Source organism: Pipistrellus kuhlii, unplaced genomic scaffold (genome assembly GCF_014108245.1).
Source record: "Pipistrellus kuhlii isolate mPipKuh1 unplaced genomic scaffold, mPipKuh1.p scaffold_m20_p_21, whole genome shotgun sequence".
In the NCBI taxonomy this organism is placed as follows: domain Eukaryota; kingdom Metazoa; phylum Chordata; class Mammalia; order Chiroptera; family Vespertilionidae; genus Pipistrellus; species Pipistrellus kuhlii.
This window is the reverse complement of record NW_023425520.1, coordinates 7,633,383-7,641,704: the sequence shown is the minus strand read 5'-3', so window position 1 is coordinate 7,641,704 and position 8,322 is coordinate 7,633,383.

Sequence of the window (8,322 nt, the reverse complement as noted above, 5' to 3'; positions counted from 1 at the left end):
CTGATGGAAGCTTGAGCAAGTGTTAACCAGAAAAATTGACATGTCTGCATCTTTGACTTTTAAATTTTTTATTTTATTGATTTTTTACAGAGAGGAAGGGAGAGGGACAGAGAGTCAGAAACATCAATGAGAGAAAAACATCGATCAATTGCCTCCTTCACACCTCCTACTGGGGATGTGCCCACAACCAAGGTACATGCCAATGAATGGAATCAAACCTGGGACCTTTCAGTCTGCAGGCCAACGCTCTATCCACTGAGCCAAACTGGTTAGGGCTGCATCTTTGATTTTTTTTTTTTAAGTTCAGAAGCTGACTCTGGGAGTATTTATCTTCTTTGGATTGACCTTCAGATCCCTCAGATATTGGCTACTGTGGTTTATCTCAAGTGGTAGAGATTTTGAAAACTCCAGGAAAGGCATCTATGGAACTCCACAAAGAGTGACCCAAAGAAAGTTCTCAGAAGACAGCCAACTTTCCTCAATAGCTTTTGGTGGCCCATAATCACCAGGATTCCTTACATTAAAAACTGCCATGAAATGAGTTAGAAAAACTTGACTTGAGTCAGATCTAATCTAAATGCAAAGGAGGCTTTTCACTTAGTACCTTCCAATTTCTCTCTCTTCAAAGAACATTCTCTTGCAGATGTCTCCACAGCTGAAGTCATGGTCCATCTATCAGCTGTCTCCCCACAATGCAAACCATTTGCAACACAGCATGGCATAAGCTTTCTCACAAATGGGGACTGACTGGAACCTATTTGCATTTCTTCCTAAAAATATGAAAATTCCAAAATGTCATAAATTCATTTTGCTTTTACCTTCGAAACAGAATCTACTTACTTTTCTAACTTCCTTAGTTCTGTGTGGTCCTTCTGGCATGGAGGATATTCTTAGTGGGTACCTGCTGCACCCAGGTATGCATCCAGTAAATACCCCTTGGGTGATACAGTGAAGGAAGGCTTCCTTTGAATGCTTTGCACAAACCCAAGATTTCATTAGCCTAAAAAGAGAATGACTATTTCCATTTGAACTTGGCCTGGCATCTACACTTTCTGCTTTTCTGCTTTTGGTACCACTGCTCCCTCTGCCAATTTCTCATATTCATCTGGAGGCCTGCTACCACTCAAAGTAACTTCAGCCAAAGTAACTCCAGAGCGTGAGAGAGTAAGTCTGTGAGCACCAGGCAGCAACATCCAGGGACTTGAGGCCAGTTTAGATTCAAGCAAAGGCTCCTTTTGGAATCATTGCGCACAGAGGAAAACAAATCACAATGGGTACATTTGTTTTTGGTGTTGACTATTTTGCTCTGGTATAAAGTGGAAGCTGTGCCGAAACCAGTTTGGCTCAATGGATAGAGCGTCAGCTTGGGGACTGAAGGGTCTCGGGTTCGATTCCAGTCAAGGGCATGTGCCTTGGTTGCGTGCACATCCCCAGTAGGGGCTGTGCAAGAGGCAGCTGATCGATGACTCTCTCTCATCAATGTTTCTAACTATCTCTCTCCCTTCCTCTCTGTACAAAATCAGTAAAAATATATTTAAAAAATAAAAAATAAAATAAAAGTAATGACTTGATTTCATTTAAATTATCTTTAAAAAAATAAAAAAAATAAAAATAAATGGAAGCTGTGACACCTGAAACTGGCCAGTGAAAAAGCAGAACCAGTCTGCCATGGCTGGAGGAAAAGTTTGCATTTGCATGTTATTCGAAACATTAAGGACAGAGTGACCCCAGGCAGCTGCCAGATAAATGAATTAATGTGCCAGTGTCCCCATGACTTTGCTCTGCCAAACTCTCCCACCTTTCCCAGCTCACTTTGATGGCTTCATGTGGGTCACCCACTGGGATCCTTGAAACTTCCTCAGGATGACACAGCAAAGATTCGATGGCTGCCTGCTCCCGAGTTGCCATTAGGCAGTGGTGGTATTATTGGTTCAACACTTAATTGGAGACTTATGTGATTCTTGCTGTTGGTGAGGCTTGCCATTTTATTTGCAGAACTTTCTCAGGTGGGAGGAAAGAAGCCTACTTCATACTCACTATGTTTTAAGTAAATGTTTGTAGAATTTTCTGGACCTCCACTGACCAGTCATTAATAAAGGGCTACTTCTAAAATCCATTTTAGCAGTAAACAGCTGTAGATGTTATCAAGATCTAGGCATATTCAGCACCAAAAATGCATTTACATATCCCCATTAAATTTCTCTTTACTGCTATAACATACTCATGCAATTAACATGTCTACTTCTCTGGCTAGTCCAAGATGTCCTGAGGTCTAGTGTTATTCATCTTTATATTCCTAGCTTCAGCACAATGTCTCTCACATAGTAGGTATTCAATAAAATTCTGTGGAAAAGCCATGTTTAGCAGCTACACCTTTCAATGAGTCCCATATTAAATCTTCTAACTGACAGATATAATGAGCCCCATAAATATTTCAAAAAGAATGAAACCCATTCAACTTCCTGATCCCCTCTACATTCTCGAAAACCCTTGCTCTGAATGAGAAAGTGAGAATGTGAAAGCCACCCTCTTCTTGTGATATATATATATATATATATATATATATATATATATATATATTCCTTAGACTACCACCTTGATGTAGAGTTCTAAGCCAAACATCCCAAACATTATTAGGGGAGTTTGAATATATAGAATGTCTCCAAATTTGCTCACATATACACTGTACAAAAGACAGAAGCCTAGTGGAAACTGGGACTGAACAAAGTACTCTTTTCTGCGGGGGTCTAGCTCCCCAGCTTTAGAAACTACATGGGTCAATTCTTAGCAATGTTCTGGGAGACATGGGCCGGAGGTGTCCTGAAAACAGCTAAGATGATTCTTTTCTCAAACGCTTTAGCCACGGGAGCATTTGCCAGCAGAGCCAATACCTCCATGTGTTCCATAAAACAGGTATCAGCAAAATTGGTCTGTAAAAAAACAAATTTTAAGTATTTTTAGGCTTTGCATGTCACGTATATATCAGTTGCATGTTCTTCTTTGTTTTTTGTCTTGTGTTTTCAAACCTTAAAAATAAAACTAAAAATTTCTTATAAGAAATTAGGCAGGGCAGCTGGATCTGGACCACAGCGAATAGTTCACCAACCCCTGCAAAAGATCATTAATATGATCATTAATATGACAGGCATTAATATGATTCTTTCCTCCAACCCACCATACATTTATTTTATTTTGGACATTTCTTATTGAAAAGAGTAAAGGATTTAGGGTCAGAAAACCTAGGTTTCTATCTCTAAGTCACTGTGTGATTTAGGCCAGCTCATTTGATTTCTCTAGGCTTCAGTTTTGGCATCTTAAAAATGTGGGCAATAAACAAATATCTTATATATCTGTTCTAAGACTCCAATGAGATAACATATGCAGAAGTTCTTCGTAAACTATAAACTCTACTTAAGTGTTGTCTGTTATTAATGTTATTTAATTCCTAGGGAATAGAATTACTCTGATAACATTATGGTTTACTCTATATATATACAGTTCCAATGATAGAGTGTGGGAAAATCTCAAAGAAATATTTCGGTTTGAATCATAAATTATTAGAAATCTCCAATCTTTTCTTAGAACCTTTTTTTGCTTGTATGGGAAATTACTTGTAAGAAAAAGAAATTGTGGTTTTCTGACTTTCCACATTCTCAGAAAAAAAAAAAAACTACAAAAGAAAAAAATTATTTTTGTAAAAAATATTTGTAGGAATCCATTTTTAAATGCCAAAGATTCTGTCCAGAAGTTAAAACAAGTGAGGACTCATTTCTTTAGAAAAAGAGAAATTGAGATTAAGCCAAAAATTAATATAACATTCTTTGGTGAGAAAAAAAAGGCGTGTTCAATTAAATACTTTTGACTGATTGTGATCACCTTATTGAACAGATATTAAATATTGCCCAACTTTGGTGACAAAACAAAAAATGAATTTACATTTTGCCCATTAGATTCTTAAGGTATTTCTTTGAAAAAAAAAAGTTATTTAAGAATGTCAAATTGTGGTAAACGATGATAGCAAATAGTGTCCACTTCTACAATGTGCATGACAAATCATCTCTAGTTCCTCAATCTTTCTTTTTTTAATTCTTAACACTTGATATCAACCCATACACTTCTTTTTAAAAGCTTTGAAAAAAATTTTTTTTATTGATTTTTCACAGAGAGGAAGGGAGAGGTATAGATAGTTAGAAACATCTATGATACAGAATCATCGACCAAATGCCTCCTGCTCGCAACCAATGTACATGCCCTTGACTGGAATCAAACCTGGGACCCTTCAGTCCTCAGACCAACGTTCTATCCACTGAGCCAAACCGGTTTCGGCTAAAAGCTTTGAAATTTTTGACATTTTCACTTTGCTAGTTCTTTGGCTCCTCTTCCCTGAAAACATGAGCATTTCTACCATTTTCTTCATCAACCTCAACTTCCCTCTCAGCTCCATCTCTCAGACAACAACATCATTCAGACTTATAAATAGTTGTCTGATGTACCTATTCCCTTTCAAGTGTAAGTTCCATGAGAGAAGGCATTTTGTCTTGTTTCCTGTTAAATCCCTATTTAAGGAATATATAACCTGGTTCACATGAACTAATTCCCAGTGCTTTCCTCACCAACATTCCGTATATGACTCTGTATCTGGCCACATAGCACACTAACAACCTCAAATTCAACATATATCCAACCCACACTTACCACACTTACCAGTCACCTCACAAATCTCCTCCTCCTCCTTTCTATTACTTTTCTTGGAGATATCTCAGTCCATCAAACATCAATTTAATTGCTAAGTAATTGCCATCAATTCTGTTAAATAATGTTAAGATAAAAAGGCATAAATAGCTATAGACTAAATATTTTTAAAAATATATATTTTATTGATTTTCTACAGAGAGGAAGGGAGAGGGATAGAGAGCCAGAAACACTGATGAGAGAGAAACATCTATCAGCTGCCTCCTGCATACCCCCCACACTGTGAACGCACTCGGAACCTGACTGGAATCGAACCCTGGACCCTTCAGTCCACAAGCAGATGCTCTATCCACTGAGCCAAACTAGTTTCAGATAGAGTAAATATTTTTAAAGTTATAAGACAATATCATGAAAATTTATATGCTATTAAATATAAAAATAGGTTAAAATACTAGAGTGGACTATAAGCAATCAAAGAAATAGAATTGATAGATAATACTTTCCCTTCTAAAATGACATTAAGTCAAATATTTTACACTTGAGTTTATACAACTTTAAAATAAAAGACATTCACTTATTTAAACTGTCCCACCCAGGGAACAGAAAGAGAACTAGACATCATTTCCCCCAGCTAGTACAATTATAATTTTAGAGCAGAACAAAGCCATATAAGAAAATAAAATAATAGTCCAATCTTACTAGTAAATATTGTAAGGGGCAGAAATAGAATATTGGGGACCAGTTACAATTATAAGAAATGTTAATCATGCTCTGTTAAGTGTGATGATTTTGCTCTGATTAGAGAAAGGACACTCTAACCTGCTGGGAATTGTATTTCCCTGGAGCATGAGAGCTAACAGTGGAATGCAGTTCATCCTCCTGTCCTGAGAACAGCCTATCATTATGGAAGGATTTACAAGTGGTTGAAACAGCCTAGTCCCTGGGACACCCACCCTTACAACTCTTAGCCCCCATTGCCTGTAATCCGGTCCCAGAGCACCGGGAGGTCCCGGCCCTCTGTGACACCTGACACCCGCTCCCCAATCCGCACAACTTGTAACCTGTAATGATTATTCCGTGTCTATTTTCCCATGCTGTAATTCCTACTTTCCCATGTAATCTTTGACCTTCAATATAGACATCTGGTTTATGGGGAGAGGCAGAGCAGTGGATGACCTGCTGCTCTCCCACATTGCTGGCATTATTGGGATAAACACTCAGATATAATTCAAACCTGTCGCTGCTTCATTGGCTCAAGTAGTGACAGGTGGTTTGGACCTTTGGTTGTCTGGTTACAATAGCACTAGAAAAAAATAATTTAAATAAATGCAAAAACTAAAACAAAAAATATGTAAAAGGATATTATATTAAGACCAAGTAGTGTTTATAGCAAGACTGGAAAAAGTATTTAATATGAAAAAATCAATTCTTACCATTTATCATATTAATAATCATTTTAAGATATTATAAGAATAAAAAATCCTGTTAAAAAACTGGAAATATATAGAAACCCATTTAACTAATGTTATTACCAAGTAAATACAAAAATCATAGTAAATATTGGCAACCTAGAAACATTAATATGAAGGTTAGGGCAAAAATGCCTATCATCCCTAAAATCTACCAGTATAATGGAGCTAAAAAAAAAAAATAATACAAAAAGAACAGGAAATAAGAGGTATCAGTATTTGAAAGAAAGACATAGAACTGTCATTGAATATAGATGTTGTCTTTGTGAATTATCCAAGGTAATCCACAAATTTAGAAATCAGTATTAACTTCTAAAAAAGAAACAGAAGTAAACGAAATTCAGCAAATACCATCAGTATACAAATAAATACCATTTGTGTATGTCAACAAAAGAAATTTTCAAAATTTAATAGGAGAAAGACACCATATATAACAGGAATAAAAACTATAGGGTATCTAAAAATAAATTTAACCAAATTCATGCAAGATGCTTATAAAATTGTTTAAATATTATAGAGAATATATTATGAGTAAAAGGAGAAATATATTAAAATATATTGTTGTAGCTAATAGGACTATCATACAGATGTTAATTTCTACATATTAACTTTGCAATTACAATTAAAATTCTGAAAAGGTTTTTGTTGAAAACTGACAAGCTCATTAAACATTCAAATGGGATTTCTAGCTTCTGGTATTTTTCTCATAGCAATCCTTCTGAACATAACAATTACAAATCCTGGATTACGTGTGTGTGTGTGTGTGTGTGTGTGTGTGTGTGTGTGTGTGTGTGTTACACACCGTGTATGTGTCTGTGTGTGTGACAAATAGTTTATTCTCATTCATGATAGTTATGTTCTAAGAAGTCATTGCAGACACTGAGTTTGCAAATATTGAACTATTACTCCTACAGGAAAAAATGGGGTTAGATCTCTGAAATCATCTGATCACAACATTTTCATCAACTGCTCAATGCATAACCTTGTTGTATGTGTATTTCTGTGTAAAATCATCTTATTTATTATATACCACTATTAATATTCACTAATGTCAAACTCCTCGTCAACAGTATTCATGACTTACAAAAATTTATCTAGCACATGTTTGTTCTCTATAAGCCACGTCACAGTTTTTTTGAGTTTAGAAGCACTAGACAGCACTTTAACACTGCTTTGGGGACATTTTAAATCATAAAATCAACAGAAAGCACAAATATATGAAAGTTGTGACATTATATAGACCACATATTTACTCTATGAGAGCTGAGACAAGAGGGCAGACCTCAACTGAGAGTGTGCATAGAACAACTCAATTTTTTGTCTGTGCAAGTTAGTGAATGACTGCAAAATCATAATGAATATTCATCATTTAAGGGCTATAAATAAATTTTAACAAGTAGATGAATCTGTAAATATGAGGACTGACGGTACATATATACTCTATTTGAAGGTATATAGAGACAATTAAAGGACTGAAACTGTTGAAAAGTTCATCTTTGAAAGATGAAAAGCGTACCAGGTGAAATTGTATATCTTTGCTGTTTGCCTCGGGCACTTCCTAGTCCTAGTCCTTGATATAGGAAGACAGAATTCTCCAACTTTACTTGTTGGAGATGTCAGAGAACAGAATTCAAAGCTGACAGAGCAATTGAAAAATTACATGGGGAAATCACCAAAAGGAGGTAGCTACAAAGAGCATGAGCATAGAAATCTGCATATAAAACCTGCTCAACCTCTTGACTGAATGCTGAATTCTTGTACACAGGGGAGATTCCAGGGAACTCTGAAAACTATTAAGATGGAACCTAAAATACCTGAGCGGAAATTTCAGCTGCCACGCGCCACAGGAGAAACAGCTTATGGTAATTATCTGCTGGAACGAAATTCAACTCCTGCCCTAACCAGTTTTGCTCAGTAGTTAGAGCACGTGTGTCAAACACAAGGCCCGCGGGCCAAATCCGTCCCGCCAGGCCTTGCAATGTGGCCCGCACCGCGCTGTCATCACTGCACTCCGCTGAGTTTCACATAACAATGACAGTTTATGACTGTTCAGTAAACCATTCGGCCCGCGATTTAGGCTGGATTTTAGATTTTGGCCCCTTCTCTGATTGAGTTCGACACCCCTAAGTTAGAGCATCCGCCCAAAGTTGGAGGGTCATGA